The sequence below is a fragment of the Rhea pennata genome, chromosome 11, assembly GCF_028389875.1.
Source record: "Rhea pennata isolate bPtePen1 chromosome 11, bPtePen1.pri, whole genome shotgun sequence".
NCBI classification, from domain to species: Eukaryota; Metazoa; Chordata; class Aves; order Rheiformes; family Rheidae; genus Rhea; species Rhea pennata.
In genome coordinates, this window is record NC_084673.1 from 21,748,252 (window position 1) to 21,768,917 (window position 20,666).

General features: G+C 45.6%; 1 protein-coding gene across 6 annotated transcripts in view; it reads right to left on the reverse strand.

Moving 5' to 3' along the window:
- Positions 1-20,666, reverse strand: part of ARHGEF9 (Cdc42 guanine nucleotide exchange factor 9) — a 200,487-nt gene that overhangs the window by 131,574 nt on the left and 48,247 nt on the right. Inside the window, exon 1 of one of the 6 annotated variants that reach the window (XM_062584970.1) lies at positions 7,042-7,064. The exons of the other annotated variants lie outside the window; for them this stretch is intronic. The gene's annotated coding sequence lies outside the window, so the exon portion shown is untranslated. Of the gene's footprint in view, positions 1-7,041; positions 7,065-20,666 lie in introns of those variants that run through there. 6 annotated transcript variants of the gene reach the window in all.

Sequence of the window (20,666 nt, forward strand, 5' to 3'; positions counted from 1 at the left end):
GGAGTTTCTGGTCCAAAGATGCTCTCACTGACAGCTGCACAACCTGACACAGTCATGTTGGTTGTACCTCAAGCGCATCATCCAGTGGATTGATATCCCCCATCGACTCAGCAGGCAGACAGGTTTTACAGGGTTTTCATACGTTCTTTGGGATTAACTGCATGTAAAAGGTGTCTTCCCAGCTCTCTGAGACTACTGTGGTTCATGTAGACGTCCCCAGCTGAGCACTGAGCTACCCAAATGGGAAGTGTAGACGCACCAGCAAGGAGCTCTTGTTACATTCAGCATCTTTATGACATTAAACAGATTTTTGCACGGGAAGTGGTTGCAAGTTTGCACTGTACAACTAGTTTGAAACTAGCTCAAATACATGCTGAAGTCCTGGTGAATGTATTATTTCAAGGAGAGCAAAACTTTGTGTTACTGGAGGCAGTGTAATCTATTTACCAGAAGCCCGAGGCTGTGACCTATTTTTACCTGCATATATAGGCTCTTAACATGAAGATAAATGCATATTGCTTGAACTTGTTACAGGATGATATAAATTGCTAGCTGCTGGCTGAGAACTTTTTGCTGTTTGTAAGTCAGCCTTTTCTTCACATGCAGTCACTTCCACCTGTGTCAGAGAAAATATGACCTATCACAAAAGGTGGGGAATTTAACAGCGATGTTGATACACCACGAGATCACGGAGTAGATTTGGAGTCTGGATGACATCTGAACCTTTCTTGTACTGCAGGACAAATTCCAATGAGTAACATCGAGTTCCCTCCCGTCTTCTCCAAAAATAACAACTCGTTTGTCCCCATCAAGACCAGCAAGGGGAGAAATGCTGTCATAAATTCTTTCTAACTGCATTTACCATGACCAAATGACATGACTTCACCCTAAACAAGAAACAAAATAGCTGTCTTCTACAAGGAGAGAAATTTGTTTAATCAGAAGGGGAAAGCGGGAGTCAACCTTTCCAACTCAAAACTGAGTAGATAGTTCTTCACCCCTGTCGTGATTACACCAGCAATTCTACCTGAAGCATTGAGCATTCCTCCAGAATGTTTCCTGGGTTTCTTAAGCCTGAAAAACCTTGCTAAAAAAACAAAGAAGAACTGGTTTTCAGCAAAGATTCCCAGAACTGCTGCTCATTTGAGAACGTCTCTCTGAAATTATTTGCTTTCACACCTACGGTCCCACCTGGAACCAGAAAATCCTTTTGCTGAGTATTTCAGAACCAGAAAGGGTCCATTTCCGAGGGGGACTCAGCGCTGACTGATTATTCATCACTAGTCTTATCTTCTCTCCACAGTCTCCAGAAATGATCTAGATCTCCCCCTCTGACTTTGAAGCTTTAAAATAAAGACAATGGGAAACCTCTCTCAAAATCAATTAAGTCTACCAAAAAAAAAAAAAAAGAAAAGAAAAAGAAAAAGAAATAGAAAGAAAAAATGCAGCCAGTGCTTTTCCTTGCCCTGTATGCAAGCCTGGATTTGACATATTTAGTCACCACGGTATAGCTGCTTGGGCTTTTTGGTCTGCCAGTTGTTCCATTCCTAGCTTTTGCTCTTTCATTTTTTTACATGATGCTCTGGCTCTATTTTCTGATGTGACATAAACCACCCAGTATCATTTTGGCCCTGATGGATATGAAAGCTGCATGAGGACAGAAAATGACTCATTAAATTATTTTCCTTTTTTTTTTCTAGAGCCTTTTCCTCTCCCCTCCCCCATCCTCTCCTTTTTGTATTTGAATGTTATTTTTAACATCTAATAACGGCTCTGTTTTTCCACCCAGAGTAGGGCCAACTCCTGTGAAACCCCAAGTGCTCTCTGCTCCCATTGACTTCAAGCCTACATAAAAACATATTGAGGAGGGGGTCGGTGCTCCCACGGCTCTGAGCGCTCACTTTGATTTCTATGGTCTTAGTGCTGAACCTTACAGGACCTCAACTCATTTTACACTCATTTATGGGAATTATATACAATATTCCTTTTCTCTTTCCCTGAAATGGAGCTAGTTGTTGAAGGCAACCATTATCGAGCAGCCCACAGAAACGCTGTACAATAGCTTAAACCACCAAGTAAAGAGCATTTGGATGCACAATGTACCACAGCCACCATGGAGCTGATCAGCAAATTGTGGCTTTGGCGCAAAAGGCTTTTGGATATTAAAACAGGCTCTTAAAAAAGAAAAAGAAAGAAAGAAAAGAAAATCCAAAGAAAAATGCCACTTCCAGTTAAAAAGCTAAATTTGTTGACAAAGACACTTGATTGTGGTTCAGAGCCTTAGAGATTTTTGATTTTTATTTCTTTGAGCCTTCTCCCTCAGAAAGGAGAAAAAAATCTCCAGAAAACAGGATGGGAACAGAATCGCTGTAAATACAGTGTTCTGACAAAAAATCCACAATCTGAATGGAGCCCTTACCGAACTGTTGAGCTTAGTCCCACAGGCTCCAGCAGCACTCCAAGAGACCAGTAACATTCCGGTTTATCTTAAACAACAAAAAACTCTCATTCTTGTTGAGGATTACATAAGCCTGTTATGTAACAGGGACACGGGAGACGAGCAGTGCGTTTGGGAAAAGGAGGCGAGCTACCGGCTCGGCAGCTCCTCTCCGTCTTCTCCCACGAGGGAGCGGAGGTCCAGGCGCAGACGGATGCCACCCCAACATCCCCCTTGACTTCCCTGGAGCAGGCGCAGCACCCAGCTCCAGCTGCCCCCTACACAGGACAAGGATCCAGCCACTGCTCGACTGTCCAGCATCCCACAAAACATATGGGATGAGCAACTTCCATAAGCTTCTGCCTGGAAGGATACTTCACACACACAACTGCATACTGCAAAAACCCAGGTCACTATCTGATCTTCAGGAGTGCTTAATAAGATGCCCGGGACAGACGAATATTACAGTTGTGTTTATCTTATCTGACATACCAGTATCTTTCCCTATTTCGTTCCCTCTTTCTGCTTCTCAGCAGGAAACCCAGAAGAACTCAGGCTTGGTTCAATCCTACCACGCTGGCTAACAAATGTGACATAACCCTCCTCACACAGCATCTCAAAACACCACACTGGATTCTAACCCTGATAAAAGTTGCCCGTAAATCTGTCCCAAACTGGCAGCAGCAAATTTCCTGCAAGCACCTGAAACCACAGTCTCAGCATCCCTGAATTTATTCCTTTCTCTCCCCTCTCCAGTGCATATTGTGTTGCGTTAGGGAAGCAAGAAGACATGTTCCCAACATACTCTGCTTGACATTGGGTACGCTGATATCACATCAATGTTACCAACAGGGGATCTCATCGTATAGAGAAGTCCTGGAGAAGTCTCCTACTTGGGGCAGTGCTCCTGCTGCTTACTGGGATCACAAACACTTGTAAGGCGAGACATGCGCATATAAGCTTTCCTTACAAAATGGACAGATTTTAGTCACGATCACCAAGGAATTATCCTTGGTGATCACAAGAGGACTCTGGGTATAATCTGCCCAGAGAAGTGGAGGTACAGCACAAACTCTTCCATATGAAACAGCTAACGCTCTACAACTAGAGCTGTTTGCTCACATGTTGGTTGGAACAACAGGGCAATTTATCCTTGAGGAAATCACTTTTATTTTGTCCTCTTGCTCTGCTTGTTGCCTAGAGCAGCTGGCTGCTTTCTTGAATTTAGGAAAACAGTTGAACCCTGAAAATCAGTGTACATGAAGCTTGCTGGAAAGCCATGCCTGGTATGTTTGTACAGTACAGTGCATTGATTAGGCCGCGTAATAAGTCTTTCAGCACATTAAATTGCTTCTCCCTGAAAGCTCTCCTCCCACTGAGTCTGCTAATTGTTTCTTCTTTTAAAAGTTATTAGTGAATTTAGTATTGGGCTTAGATGCTTCGGTAATAACCCCTGAGACTCCCAAACAGGTATCAGATAGGCACTAGTGACAAAAGCCTTACTGCAACATTCAGTAAACATGACTTAGAGAAGCCACCTCCCCAAACCGGTGAAAGCACTGGTCCATTCCTTTAGCCATATTATCATAACGCTAACTTCTGCCTCAATGTAGGATCCCATTTGACCACTCCTGAGAATAAGCCAGCGCTTCCACTGACCCTAGGATACCCTGTCCACATAGTGTGCAGTGCTCCCAGACATGGAGATGAGGAAGCCTGGGCCCTCACAGCCCCTCAGCAAGCTCAGACACATCGATAGCTGGGTACTTGGACAAGAGGCACTAACTGACACTACCATTGCAGTGGAATGACCAAAAAGACATCATTCCCTGTGGGGAATGGCTTTCACTTCCCACCAGCAGCTGGGCAGGACAGCTAGGAATGACGAAACAGCCCATTTCTCAGCACAAGCCCCCTAAGCCATCTCTCTGTTATTTCTTTACCCTTTCAGAAGAACAATTTTCCTTTGCAGTGTGGTGACCAACAAGCTCCATCCCTCACCCACAGGAACCTTGCTAAGCTGAGCTGGAAGCTGCTGTGCTTTTCTTCCTAGTGTATATTGTCAAAGAGGAAGACTGGGCTTCATTTCCCACTCTGCCCCCTTGGTCTCCAAAGCCATTCCGGAAGAGCTGTGAAGGCAGAACGCCCAGTTTCAAGCCTCAGCCCAACAGACATACTTTCAGCCTGAACGCGTGTCCTGCAATGTCATTTCCAGACTTTAAACCAAGCTCTGGGAATCCAGAATCATCCCTTGCCTCTCACTGCTTTTCCCAGCCTTAACGGCTGTCTTGTGCTGCTCTTTCAGAGACGACGTTTCCTTTAACAATGCACATTCCAACAAATCAACATATATTTTTCTGCCAGCAAGGCTCTCTGTCTTATTCCCAGATGCACATTCATTTGCCTCTCCCAGCTGCTTAGGAAACTCCTTTTGGAACTACACCCCAGAGTATTTTAAGACTCGTGAAGTGATACAGCAGGGGGTTGAGGGGGGAGTGGGAAGGAAGAAGAAAAGAGAAAGCTGCCTGAGCGCCTCTGAGATGGTGAACCAGCAGGATGAATACGCTGCAAGTGCAAACATTTCGCCAGTACAAACGATTAGTGCAAAATACTAGACATCGATGACAGAAGCTCCGTCATGTTTGGTCTAAAATAAAAATTGCTCTGGGAAGGCACGGCCATGCAAACGGCTTCCCTCACACCACCCTGCAGCACACTCTCTAAAAAGCACGTATCAAGTTAATCTGAAAGCACCTTCAGTGCCACGGGGCAATGATGAACTGAAGCAGGCTGTCCCCACACAGTGGCTCGAAATAGTGATTCTCAATCGGGACAGGTAATAAACCTCAAGCAGAGGAGTCAAGAGAAACGCCAACCCCTCTGAGCTCCAGGGAGCAGGCAGCAAGGTCGGAAGCCAAAAAAGGTGTATTAAATCTCTCACTTTAGTTCTAAACCTCTTCAGTATGAGGACCTAAGTCAACATGAAAAGCAATTCATCCCACACACACCTTTCCTTGGCACTGGATACTGCCAGAAGAAGGATGCTGAGGCAAGCCTGAAATGCCATGTCAGCATGAGGAAAATCTATGCAAGTTTGAAGAAAAAGAAGGCCTGTGGTTAACTATCACACGAGCGCAAGAGAGGGAAAGGCTATGGACCAGTTTTCTACTCAATGTGAGGCTCAGTCACCTCTCAAGAGAGATTCCCAGACTGCACAGTGAAATCAAAGACGCTCTAGAAGTCATCAAGTCTTTCATTTCTTTGAATCATTTTTCCAAACACACTCGGTGGTTTCTAAAGATCTGTATTTCTAAAGAGTGAACTCTTTCCAGTTTTAGGTTAAATACAAAGTCTTGGCTTCTCTGCTCAGTTTTCCCATCAAGAGCGAATGCAAAACAGGGTGCAGGCACCATCTCGCAATGCTGAGCACCCAAGCGCAAGGGTAGGAAAGGTCCTTCAAGTTTCTTGATGACATAAGGTGCATGGTAGAGAAAGGCATCTCCAATTGGCGAATGTTAGTAAAATTTCCAAAACATGCAACATGAAGTAAAGAATGAATCTCAGACATTTAAGCCTCCCCAAGACAATTAAAAGTGTGTAAAATATCTCACTATTGGGAAAAAAAACAGTAAAGGATAAAGTGTGTACTGAATCAGCCCCTTGAGGGTGTATTATATTGACAATACTTTCATGTATAACGTTAGTGGCCACCTTACTAAAAATCAAGGCACTGACATATTCTTACAGAGACAGCAAACCAGCACGTAAACAGAGGACCATGTGCAACCCTTTTCCTCTGCTGCTCATGTGTCTCTCGCCTGGCCAGCCTAAGTTCAATTACATTTATTTTTTTTTTCAAATCAAGTAATTAATTCAACTGAGCAGATTGAAAGTTGAAGTCACACCCAAAACGTGAATACTACAACATGGTTTCCAAATCTACTTTCACCTTCTCCATCTTTTGCTTGTCTTTTAGTCTCTTGGGTATTGATTAATTCAAACTCACTGTTTTAGCTATTGAAATTAGACTGCAAGATCCTTGGAGCAAGATCTTTGTCATCTTTTAAACAGACAAAGATTTTGTGGCATATCGCTAGCTGTTTTGTGTGTTTACAGCATTATGGTCAGTCCAGTAGAGTAGACTTCAAAGTATTGCAACGTTTAAAATCAAACTTGCACTTCAGAGCTCTTGGGGCTTGGGGGCCAAAGTAGCAAATGTAATACTAAAGTTAACAATACATTTCAATTATTGATATGTGAAGATATACTGCGAACAGCGAGAGAACTGATGACAGCCCAAGAAGTGCAAGAAAATAATTAGCATTTAATATTTCATCCAAATGGTTAATTTTTAAACATTCGAGTAGTCAGTTGAGTTTTTCTTTTCTTTTTCTTCTTTTTTTTTTAATTATTCAGCTCTTTTTTTGAGAATTTCTTTCCATGCCTCAGCCAACTCCTGTGCCAACTGGCTTCCAAGCAGCGCCAGACACTTGATGTCTTTCAAGATGGCTGCCATCAGCCAGCTCCTCTGAAATGGCTTTTTAAATTAAAAACACCATTCCTGACTGCAGCTCGTGTTTCATTCATGTGCAGAAACATCTTACCTTGAGCTCACGGGCTCCTGGGAGAGGTACCACGGATCAGGCTTTGCCTCCAGGTCTTCCAAGGATGCGACAAGGGAAGCTGGCAAAGGGCTCCGGCTCTGCACGCCTTTAACCCGGACTCCGAGGGCACTTCAGGTTGGACTCTTCTCCGCAGAAAGTGGCAAAATTGTTCAAATGCTTGAGTGCAGCTGCTAGCAGAGAAGGACCTGCCCAAGGGGCTTCTCCTGCCTGTGCAGGGGCAGTTCCTGCTCTCACCGGGGCAGCTCTTGCCCTCCCGCTGAGGCTGGGGACAGCCCCTTCCTCACACCATCGGTGCAGCAGAAAGCAGAAGCTACATCAGTCTCTGTGCTCCTGCCTTCAACCCGGGGACAGCTCCTACAGGGAGCTTGTCACGTCCTTCCCCATCGTGCTGATGTCCATGGGGAAGCGAGAGGCAAAGCATCGCGTGCTCCTCTCCTCCCCCAGAGGCATTTCAGCTTCAGGAAAACAAACCAGAGTTTATTTTGACTTGTGTCTCACTGACAAAATTACCAGCTAAGGGCTTTTCTAGCTGATGATGTCAAACGTAGAAGGAGCACACTTGTCTGTCAGATCCCAGGTGGAGGTTGCAGCACGGCAGTTAGAAGGATCATCCTGCCCTATAATTGGAGCAAGCTTTCCGGGGATGTCACTCAGAGAATAAACATGAGCCTGTGCAATGCATTTTTACACTTGCTTGCCTGACTCTAATCTAGCCTTAAGCATCCCGAATATGATGCGGATGCAAAGTGTTAGGACAAGATATGCTATTAAATCCTGGATAAAACAGTCTACCGAAATTCTGATCCTAGGCTTGAGCCTCCACTGAAGCCATCTCAGGACCTGTTCCACCCAACAAAATGAAGAAAACGTGCCCCATGAGTGTCTGTGTCATGCCAGTGGAAGGCAAGGAAAACAACCCCCAAACAGCAGTGCTCAGTCAGCTGCCAGGACTAAATCCACTCTCAGCGCTGAGTAGTTTCTAATCCCTTTGGCGCTGTCACTTCCATAACCACCTGTTTCACCGCCTGCCCACAGCAAGGGCAGGTGATGCTGGAGCTTCTCAGGGTTTTCAGCGCAAACTGTACTGACCCAGTCATCAGTTCACCTGGAAACAAGGACACCCAATTGCATTTTTGTTTCTCCAGCTTCTAAGAAGGAGATGGAGGGGGAGCTAATATTAGCTCTTCCAGGAATAGTTAGGTGGCTAAAAAGAGAACAAAGGTGATAAAACAGACTGTGTCTGCAGTAGCCAGAGGAGAAGGTTCATTCCTCCAGCCCATCTGTTTTTATCCCCAACAGCCTCTGCTTTTCATTCACACTTGATGGAAGTTCTGGGTAACACACCTGGGTCAGCCCTTTGACATCCACTGTCAAAGGAGGACAGGGTTAAACGCATCTCAGCTAAAACTAATAGCACTGGCAGGCTGGGGCCTTCTGCAAATACATGCAAGTTGATAAGGAAGGAAGAACCTTTGGACAGCTCAAGAAGCTCTTCCTACCAAAGACTGCACATCACTGCAAATCCAGGTGATGAACAATACTTTTGAAAGCCCTCCCTGCAGAACCCCAAGGAGAGCTATATGTTTTGCCAATTCCCTGTTTGAGCAACGCTACTAGAAGGGGCAAAGAAAGTTTTGGCCAAAATCACAGCAGTCCATGCAGACCTGGAACGGGACCTTGCTCTCCAGTGTCCTCTCTGTGTAACCAGGGTGTGTTTACCACACGCATTCCGATCTTTTCCTCCTTTCTGATCTGTACTGATCAGAACTGAACGTGTTCAAGAGGAATCCCTGAGATCAGGTGAATTCTACTCCTTCTTTGCATTGATTTTTCCTTCAAAAAATGTATTTGTTGCAAACTAACTCTGTCTCTCTATTGACCAATCACCCTGAGGGCTTAAACATCCTCTGATAAAAAGGGAGAAAGATCCTGTTCTGCAATAAATGGAAGTGAAGTGAGTTCATTCCTGCCTTGCCAAAGCCCTAATGCAGCTAAGTTAAAGCATCAAAAGCCATGACTTAAAATTCCTCCTGGACATCTCACTTTCATTTTGATAATGGCAGAGAATGGCATAATTTGTTCCAATTTCCATGACTGCATTTTGCCTTTTTGGGCCACCATCAGGCCTTGGTTTAATGGCTTGCAAATTATACACAGAAACACTCATATACTGTACTAAGCACTAGAGGACTTTTTCTTCCCCTCTTCTCAGAAACAAAGGCTTGCCATGTCCTCGCCTTTTTAAGCCTGTCGTGAATAACCCTGCTTGGATGACTATAATTACAGGAATTCAGTAGGGTCTTTTGTTTTGTTTTATAAGCTAAAAAAAAAAAAAAAAAAAAAAAAAAAAAAAAAAAAAAACAGAGAGATGGAGGAAATGGAAAAATAAAGACCTCTGGACTCAAAGAAGTTTTCCAGGAACTGTATGAATGAGTGTGGAGAATTGCTGTTTGCAGGAACACGGGTTCTCACCTGGGATTAACAGTGCTGAACAGTCAATAGGGAAAGAAGATCCAACAAGCCCCAGGGCTACAGAAGGAAAGGTGCCTGGAAAATAAATTATGTCCTGTAACTTCAGTTGTTGTATGAGCTAAGAAGCCAGAAGTGGACAAGCTATATCCTATATGTGTGCTCATGCAGGATACCACACAGGGAAGGCTTGCAGAAGGAAAAAGTCAGTAAAGCAAGTGTTGGCATCACTGGGAACAAGGTGCAATTACAGTTTCTGAAGGTCCTCAGCAGGGGACCTCAGTGCCCTGTCCCTCATGTCCCAAGAGCAACCCAAGAAGGCAGCACCCCACTTCCCAGAGCACAGCTGGGACACCACCTTCTCCAAACACTTCCAGCTGAGTTGCACTATTTCTATAAACTTCACTTTAGGCCAGGATTAAAAGAGTAATTTAGAAGTTCAAAGCCACATCGTTCACAACTACCCACACCAATCATCCATCTTCAATGTCATCACCACACTGAGTTAACTTCCTCAGGGCCACGTACACGCTGATTCTGCACACGGAACAACTCCACAATACTTGAGGAGTGACACAAGGGCAGAGTGGAGCTTTCCATGCATTACCACCCACGTGGTCTCTTTTTTCCGCCCTGACCAGGACAGGCACTCACCACCCACCGAGGGCCAAGCGAGAGACAGAACATGGGAGAAAAAATCCCATAGCAACAAAACACACACCAGCAACCACAGAAGCTGTTTCCAGTGCCTCGGCATTAATTTCTTTCATGTCACAAGAACCTCAGCTACGTGATGCAGTGCTGCCATGAGTCAGGACAGCAGAGAGGTTATGGCAGAGTCCCGACATTTGGCGAAAGGCAGATCTGTTATGTGAGCAGAAGCTTGCTCTCACCCATTTTTTTGTATTTCTGCAAACAGCACAATTCTGTTACGGAAGGACACAATTTTTCAGGTGAGCCCCAAAACTGAATAGCCAGCATTTGCCCTAATTTCTGCATAATCATCACATGCGGACAGGGAAAGTCTGCCTGCACAGCTATAAAACAGCTACGACAGAGTGAAACGGCTTCTTGAGATGTAGTTTTTCCTCACTGATTTAGACAGCTGAGAAGAAATAATGGCTTGTCACTGCTGTATTTTCCTTGCAATGGGAACAGGTCTGGAAATCCCACAAGGAACGTGCGAATCTGATCCTGTGATGACAGTCTGTTTTGGATCAGCAACCAGCAAGGTATCTGGATGCCCTGTGCGCATAACACTCCTTCAGACAACCCTCTGCATCTATTAGCAGCATCTGCTGCTAATAAACAGGGAGAAACCAAGACACCAGCTTGCTGCTATTTTTGGATTAGAAGCCTGTTTTGAAAGCAAAGGAAATTTCCAGCTTTTGCAAAGGCCCTAACCTTCTTTATGTGGGAAACTACCTCCTGCATATTCCCACCAGGCATATACCCACATACAGACTCCATAAATCACCTAAGCGACCATTAGCATAATTTCCAAGTCAGAAGCAAAAGCACATTGCCAGAAGAGAGAAAACAGCTTATAAATTAACATTAGCCACAAGCATAACATAAACCCAAATCTATGCTGCTGAGCCAGTGAGAGAGATCAGCCGGCAGCAGTTCACACGGAACGGTACTGAGAAGCGTATGAAGATCCCTTTTCCACTGCCAGCGGAGGGTCTCAGAGCTAAGCCACCGACCCCACAAGACCTGGGCAAGGAGCACAGTTCATGCTGCTCTTTTGGGGAGTCATAAGCCCAGAATAAGGCCAGTGCTAAGGAGCTGCAAAATATTATGTAGCGTAACATCAAAATAAGCACTCCTGCCTCAATCCTCAGAAGTAAAAAGTCAAGTCATTGCAAGTTTAACCTTAAGGAAGGCAGTGGGATTATTCCCGCGATGAACGCAGCACCTTGTCCTTTATTACACCTAGCTCTGACACTTTCCTCTGACTACTACTTATAACAGATATAAACGGCCCCCAAGCAAAATCACCGATCCTTAGTAATTCTTTGCTTCAAAAATCAAGATCTCAGTTTGGTTACTCAAGCTCTTCATTAGTGCTGGTTGCTCCCAGCAGACTTCTGCCACACTCAGATCTCTGTGTGCAGATCTCAAAGTACGGAGGGTTTCGAAGCCTGGTTCCTCAAGTCACAGGTCACCTAGAAATCACAGATTCCCCAAGTCACAGGTCTCCTAGAAATCACAGGCCCCTGTGGCCACCTCTCAGCTCACTTCTGAAGCATTAGGTGAGACTCCTTGTTGAGTGGCACGACAGTGCTGGCCTAAAAATCAACTCCGTGTTGATGCTGCATCCTGTGGGGTGACATAAGCCTGGGGACTGTAGGACTGCTCCCCGATGGGGGGCCCACAGTCAAGCACAGACAGCGAGCAAGCTCCTCAGGCGAGCAAAACCAGGGGCAGAAGCACAGGGGACTGTGGGGCGTGAGCTGAGCACAACACAAAAGCTCCAACTCCAAGGGCGATTTGAAAGAGGGCCGAGAACACCCATGCTCATTTTCTTTCTTGTTTGAAACAAAGATGCGATTTTTCCATCCGCTTTATAATTCGGGGGTGGGTGGTGAGGGCTGACTCATGGCTTGTGAATGCTTCGGGTTGCCAGCGCCACAGGCACAGGGGGAGCCCGCTCTGAAAGTGTCCTTTCTTCTCCACCCTGGAAGAAAGCTGTTGCAACCAGGGAATCAAAGGACTGCAGCAGAAGAGGGGGACCGGGCCGGAGGGTTCTCCAGTAACGTTTTGCTGCTTTCAGTCACACAACACCGAATCCTCCTGCCTGCTCCAATCCACACCAAAGCCCTCGCAGCCACAGCATCTCCAAGGACAGCAGAGGGAAGGGAGCAGAGTGGAGGTGGTGATGGTGATGAGGACCACTTTTTGCATCGGAGGGGCTCCCCACTGAGATTTTTGTGAGAGGGCATTTAAAGACTGAGGAGGCTGCAGTTCCTCTGAGGTTTCATAATTCCAGCTCGGCACAAAACCAGGCTTCCCCTACCCTCCTCCCCCCTGCACCCTTTCTCCATCTCCAAAGTGTCAGCTCGAGACTGATGTCAGACTGAAAGCTGCTGGCGCAAAGGTGCTGTTTTCGCATTTGTGTTTTTCCACTTAGGTCTGCGTTATCCACGGCGACTTGAATATTCAGATAGCTCAGATAACAGACGATGCCCCCAGTACGTGTCAAAAAGAGACTGTCAGAAAAGAGAAGCCGGCCTCTTTCAAATGCCCCGAGATGTCCAAGTCTTTTTTGCTTTTTTGAGCAGCCACGTCCCTCCCATACACGTACAAAAGAATATTAGCCTCCAGGTGCTAATTCTACAGCCAGATACTCTCTGTCTGCTCAGATCCTTGCAGTAGCTTAAGCACTTTATCCGCCACTCCCAGCAAAGGTGTAGAAGTTGTCTCCTGATCGTGCTGAAAATCTCCCTGAAGCTCATGTTGCCAGAGGAGTCCAGCAGCTCATTTAATATTTACCAGATCTTTTCAACCCATCAGCAACTCCATAACGGCTATGCCTGGGCAGCCGGGGTAACTATAGGTCCCTAACTTTGTGGTATCCGACCGTATTGGCTTGTAGAGTACAAAAATTTCCAGGGAGAGGAGCAGGGAGTAACAGATCACTCAAAGATATATTTAAGCTGCCTGTTATTAGACTCATTTTTCTTAGTTATTGTTTGTGGATCCCCTCAAAGCAGCACAACACACACACAACTCTAACCACTGCTTTAACTAACGCACCCAAGAGACCTGTTGTTGGAGCTCAGCAAGTTTCTGCAGCTTGAGGGCTAAACCAGCAAATCCAAAATTCACTAAAGAGAGAGAATGCCTGGATGATAGAGAAAGATCATTTTTAGGCTCTGACTTCTCTCAGAGACGATGCCCTAATCCTCAAATCAATAGCTAGTGGTGCTCCGAACATCTGAGTGAGCAATCTGCAACAAACACGCAACACATGACACTACATCATCTTTTTCCACCAGCAGAAGGTGGAATTCTTAAACTTCAAGTGTTGGGAATAATATTTGGGCTCTGCCTTCTTTTGTGCAAATCAGCTCAGAAGTACTGTAAGTACTGAGATCTCGTGAGTCTGTGAGGGACAAGCAATTCCACCTTGCTAATATTTGTGCAGGAAACTTTCAAGTACTCATCTCAATGCATCTGAGGGCGTGAGGGTTTCTGCAGAAGCAATATTGAAGCTAGAGTGCAAAGTGGTGGCAGAATTACCTCTGCCTTGACCAGGATGACAGTGGGGAAAAGAATCCAGATTTCCAGCCTCCTACGTGCCAAAACCTACAGAACAAGATTCACAAGAGTGTGTCAAGAAAGTGCAAAATGCTGTAATGGCAGCAATAGGGGAGAGGGGATAAAAGAAGAAATTTTAAAAGAAAATTCCTGCCCTCTAACACTGACGTGATGATTATTGGCCTCTGAGAACCCCAGAATTAAGTGCCCAACAAAGTTCGCTAGAGAGATCTGATCCAGTACAAAAACAGAAGATTATCTCCTCTAAAATTATGTATTCCTCTAAAATTATTTCCTCTAAAACTACCTAAACTCTGCCTGTAGTTTCTATACCCTAACTGCAGCCACCATGCAGTCTTTCTGCTCCACCTCCCTCCCCCCCCCAGGGGAGAGTTTATGGGAACCCCCTCGGGATGTTTGCAGGAGAACATCTCCATGACCAAACTGGACCCCGCTGGCTGGTTGGACTTTGGGCAACCCCAGTGCTGTTGAGGCACCTAGATTACGTGATTTTTCTGAGATGCTGGGCATGCGTGTCTGAAGTCAGTGATGCTCAGCACCTCTCCTGGCTAGGCCAAGAGTGCTTCTGGCTTTCCATCCTGGCACTCGGGCGGTAGGACAGCATGGAGGAAGGACCTCTTAATAAAAATGAGCATCTTTCTTCCAGTTCAATTCTGTCCCTATCTTTTAGTAAGGGCCTGCAAACCTCATTTTTAAAATGATGGGTCTCTTCATATTCAGGCATAACTGTTTTTGTTTAGAGTTGGAGCAAAGAAATAGTATAAATTATACTTAAGAAAACCCTTTGGCATTTTAGCAGGCATCGGAAAGAACTAGCTTCAGAACGTCGCTTTGTAATGGATGTCTCCATGGATACCTCTCTTTGTCAGCACTTCATTAGATAAGAGCTGAGATCTTCTCCTTCTGCAGTCCTGTAGGTACCTCAAAAACACTAATTATGCAAATCTCCATCCCCTAACTGATGAGTACTTGTGAGTTCAGGTGACAAAACAGATGAGCTGAGCAGCGCTAGGGAAGGAAGGCAAGATTTCATTTAGACTCTCTCACAATTACTGAGACTCTGACAATTACCAGAGCCTAGGGAACGCCTTTAGGCCATAAAACTGCTTCTCCCCTCACCTCCCATTTCTTTTGAATGGCAAGAAGATGGAGAGGAAGAGAGAAATGGAGAGGCAGAATTTGGGGAGTAGCATCTGGGACCCCAGAAGAGTTTGAAAGTTAAGTAGAAGATTCTGCATGGCCGAACCATCACCAGAACTGGCCATGACGTGGTAACCAGGGAGACACAGCCCAGATGAGCATCCTTTCTAGATACTCCAGAATTCAATGTCTCCATGAGAGCAAACACTTCAGCTAAAACTAAAATCCAGCTCTGGTAGAGACATGGAAACCACAAAAAAAGCTAGCTTGATTTTCAGAATGGCATCAGCGGTAGTAAAAAGACAGACAGGGATTGAGAAACTCCTATTATCTGTAAGCCAGGCACAGTTTACAAAAACATCAGAAACATGATAGCTCTGTGGGAGGTGGGCATGATCCACTGGGACCTCCAATTTGTTCTTCCTTTGCTCAGCACAGCAGAGGTTATAAGTGTTGCAACCTCCTCCTATTCCTGAAGCATCTGAGAGCCCACTCAGATCTTGGCATGGCTTAGAGCTGCCACGGAGAAAGGCTTTCCTTTATCCCGGAGCAGTCAGCATAACTCAGCCAAATTCACAGGCCAAATCCTCTGGACTGCTCTCAGTTATGCTGACGTACAACAGCTCCACAGGCCCATCTACCAGCCAGGGATGGCTGACACATTGCTTCTTTGTTGTGCTGCCTTCCTCACCTCCCGGATGGCAGCAGAGAAATACCAACTTCATCATGAGGTTAAAAAAACAATCTCATGACACCAGTGAGCTTGGATTTTTGAGCCCCCTTCATGTGGCTCCGTGACAAGGCTCAGGACTAAGCCTGTAGGAATTATCCTCAAGCAGAACAAAATCACACAGAAGCCTTAGAGGCATAGTGCAAGACAGGAGGTGCCTCCTGGAAGCAATTCTTGCATGAGACCTTGCGGCACATATTTTTTCTGCTTCAGGCATGCTCCTTCTAAAGCTTCGCTCAAGAGCTAAGTGGAGCCCCACCAGGTTTCTCTCAAAAATAGCAAAGCAAAGACAGCTCACCTGACAAGGTGCCACCTCAATGCATTGAACAGCAGTTGGGATTCTTAGCGCTAGAGGGCTTGGGTAAAGCACAAAGTTGGATCTGTCTAGCAGGTTCATAGAGGTAAAATGTCAGACTCCAAGAGTGCTGCCAGTTTCCAGCATGGTTCTGGCTTGCACCAGCTGAGACCTAGCATAAAACCATGTTCCGATAAAGACAGCAGGTGGGCAGGAACCTCGGGAACTGTCCAGGAGGCATAAAACACTGCAATCAAAAATACAGAGATATGGTTTACTGGGATACAGAGCTAGAAAAAGTGACAGTGACCTTCCAAGCATCATCCTGCTGGCAATTTGCACCCAGGCAAATCATTTTCTCACAATTCTCTAAACAAGGGCTGCGTTTTTCTATCCAAGTTTAGAGAAAGAAAGAGACAACCAGCAGGATGGGAATAACGACACCAAGACTGCCCTGCACGTGCTGCTATCTAACGGCAGGGCGACCATTAGTAAGTCACCAGGGATAAAGTTTGGATCCTTCATGTTTTGGGGCCCTAAATCAGCATAACTGAAGTTTTATTTTCAGAAGAGCCCAATACTAACAATTGCAGTTAGAATCAATACAAGAGCTTAGGAGCTTTGTAAAAAGCACAGTTTACATGTCTCAGTTTAAAAATTAAAGGTCACTCCTGAACGTCTCCATCAGCCATGCCTATGATGAGGGCATCGGTACGCCATAAAGCATTTCAACGTTCCCATAGGAAAGGTGCTACAGCTTGTATCAGGTAGACACACGCTTGCTGCCACCACGGGGAGACACTGCGTGTACGTTACATCACCAGCTTATTATGCGTTGTTCTTTGATGACTGTTTCATCAAAACTTCCCTGCCGCTCACTTGCAAAAGCCGTCTTCAGTCACCGGGAAATTCAGAGTGTTGGTGGGAAGGATGTATCAGATCAGGTCGGCTCCCTTGCCTGCTCTGCCAGCCCCCGTGAATCCTGTCTAGGGCTGAGATCACCACAGTCATCTGCTGCGACTGCAAACTCCTCTTTCTCATTCTGTCTCACCCATGCCGAGATCCTTGCGGTATAGACATAGGAGTAACACAGCAGCCTCCCGGCCACCTCCCAACCCCAAACAACGCACTTTCTGTGGTGACTGACGGGATATACGTGGGTCTCTCCCACGCTGTGGCCTGCCTAGCCCTAAAACCCTCCTGAACCAGCAGGCTTCACAAAGCACCATCAATCCTTCTTCATCAGGTGCACTTGGTCACCCCGATACTGAGAGGTGCCATCCTAGGTTAGGACTCCACTTCTCCCCCCGGCTTTTCTGCTCCTTGTTGGTCTCCATTCCTGATGCAGAGACTCACATCACTTTGATTTGCAACTGGTAAGTGACTATGCCCAGACTGAGCAGCCCAAATAAAATATTTCTGTGTCTTCCGTCATAAAAAACATCAGTGGATTTAATTAGGCAAGAATAGGCTCCCCTGTGGCCGATTTTCTTTATTAGTCCTTTACCTGAGGCTGTGTGAGCAGAATTGTTTGAAGGCTTTTCTAATGACAATTACTTGTATTTATACAGTGCCTGTCATCCTAAAGAATCCCAAAGCAATGTAAACGAGGGGAATTGCTTTACTGATCCCTGAACCGTTACTGCCTCAGCAGTGCAATGTGGCAGCTGCTTAACACCACGCACAACGAGCCGGGCAGGAAGACGAGGAAGCAGCGAGAAAGCTTTTAAAACATGGACTCAGCACTGGGACCCGTGCCACAATCCTGCCAGATCGCTGAGTGCCTTCGGGATCCTGGCACACCAACACAGAGGTGGCTCTTCGGATGCACAGAGTTCAGCAACTTCTGCGCTCTGATGCTGTCTAAAATAGGGGGAGGTTTTGGTGAAACCATAAGGCTGGAGGTGGTCCTGGGAGAGACAGATAACGCAGCAAGTCAGGGACCCTAAAGTAAACATCTGTGTTCTGCAGGGAGCTTGGAGGAGGTTCGGGCAGTCTGCAAACACAGGAAGGAAACTGCAATTCAGAGAGTACAAGAGCACTTCAAATGCCTCTGTTTTTTTGAAAGGGTAGACTTAAGCAAACCTGAATTTTGGTATTTTTTCTCCTAGCTGTTTTCTCCAGGAATCCCCCTATCAGAGCAAAGCCCTGCTATGCATAAGGAAGACGATGCGTGCATTCTTAACCAAAAACCTTCATTATATCAGGAAAATTTACTTAAAATTTCCCACAGCTCCCATCTCCACTCCACTCTTCCACAAACAGCAAGCCAGGGCTTCCAGCTACCAAGCAGCACCATGACAGTGTGATTTCCTTAAAATTTACTCTGTGTAGTATTATTCATGATAGATGTCGTGGCAATTTTAATCTAATCACCTTCTTTGCAGCACACGTTAGGAAAGCAGATAGTAAGTTAATTTTAAACATAACTAGATTTTTGATACTGAATTCAACATTAGAAAGCTTGGCAAGCCCAAAGGAGAAGGATCATAACCTATACAAGGTCACAAAGTCAAAGGTGGTTAATCCAGCACTGCCACAGCCTTTCCCCATGACCCTGAGGAAACCGTACGGCTTTTCTGTGTTTCATTTGCCTCACGGGAACATCAGCATCCTTCCTTGCTCAGAGTCACCGCTGCGATTGAGGAAACCCAGCTGCGCCCTTAACGCCCACCCCTCATGTCCTCCAGTGGGTTACTGCCAGGACTGACCAATTATGCAACTCCTCCCTAAGTAAATCGGCCATCTAGAAATCAAAGGGAGCACTTGCAGAAGCACACGGTTAACACCGTTGGGAAGAACTGGAAGCCTAGCGCAGCGAGCTCATTTCCCACGGTGAGCGTTGGCTGGGCTGGTTTTGAACCAGTGACCCAGAGCAAAGAGCAAATGCTGGCAGATAAGAAAAGATATCATAATCTATCCCCTAACTTGAATGGGATTTTCTTTAAGATTTTTTTCTCCTTTTTCTCAGAAGACAACTTCTTTCCATTCCTCAGGAATTCCTGTAATAACTACAGCTTTCTGAATACATTTTAAAACAAAGACTTGCTTGAATATTAATGCTATCAAAAAATAATGGGAGTTGAGAGTATGCCCTTGATCATGTCTAGACAGAACCAGATATAATGGATTTCCAGTACCTAGGTAGTAGATATTAATAGATTAATATTACTCAAAGACACAAGCAAATTTCTGTGCATTATCCAGAGAGAAGTGATCCTATAGCACAAGTTCTTGCAGATGATTCATTGCCATTCAGCTCCTGACTCTCCATCTGCAAATTATCTAGGAAAAAAAGGTCAAGGGGTGCTGAGTGGTTGCTCACAGCTGACTTGCCAGCCTTGTCTCTTCTGGCAGAGGAAGTGGCAAATGCCATAAAATGACGCCAAAACTAAAGCTTAATAAACACTAAAGATGAAGAAGCTGTACTCAAAAACTGCAAGCTAAGTGCCCTATCAGTCTCTTAAGAAGATCAGATCTGAATGTCACTGTTCAAGACAAACATCAGTCCAAACAAACAGGATGCCAGGTATGAAGTCAAATCTGGTCTGAACTCCACGACTGTGTTTCAAAAGCCTCAAAGAGAGCAGAAGAATTCCTACCTCCTTCCACCTATGAAGTTCACACGCCTTTCATATACAGCCAGCAGCCCAGAAAGGCAGCAAAGTGAAGTTCACCAACGTCCTATACAGACAGCAGAGGCTGTTGCGATAATCTGCCCAGGCCCCACCATGTGTCTGGCATCAATCCATCGACAGCACAGAGCCAAAGAGGGATATGGCTTCAAATATACCAAAACCAGTAAAGGCAGAGACAGTATCAAAACTTTCTCTGATCACTGTTTCTTGTGCTCTTTTTAGATTGAAAGGGATTTTTTTTTTACTGGAAGAGTCCTATAGCACGTTGTGACCATAATGGTATCAGCACAGACCACCCCCGCATTTTGCAAGGTACATGACTCCCCCTCCACAAGAACACGCAAGTATCCCAAAACTCTCGTGCACCAACTCACTGACAGTGCTTAGCACTGATCCTCGCAGCTGCATCAAGCTCACTGCTTTAAGCTTCCAACTCTTTTGGCCACCATCAGGAACCGGCAGACCTTTTTTTAGGTGACTTCGGTGAGTTGCCATGAGCCAAAGTAGCCTATGCTCCCCAACAACACTTGAATCCTGGTACTGTCAAATACCAGCGTGGACAAGAGGCTGCACTGGTGAACACAAAGTTCTGTTCACACAAGGAAGGTTGACTCCTTACAAGAACACTAAATGTTCAGGGCAACAAGCAAGACACTTCAAAAATACCACTCATCTAAAAACTTTCCTAGCAATTTTTTAAGTGAGGGAAAAGAGGCAAGGTTGTTCCTAAGCAAGGTATCATTTGATGATGGCCATGAGGGAACTGCATGTCACACATTACAATTTGTTCCTGCCAAAGCTCTCCTCCTGTAAATCCACACATCTGAGGGAAGAGTGGGCCAGAGATCCTGAGCTCCACTGCCTGGGCCGGGACAATCTCCTCCTGGGAGAAGACACATGCTACCTCCATTGCTCATCATCCTGCATGCAGCAGCCATGGCCGTGAGTAACGGCCACCACGGTGGTGTCTTGGAGGTCTTCTGTGGTGGAAGGGCTTCCACGTTAACATCCATGGCGGTAACTAGAGACTGTTGCACAGAGCTGGCTG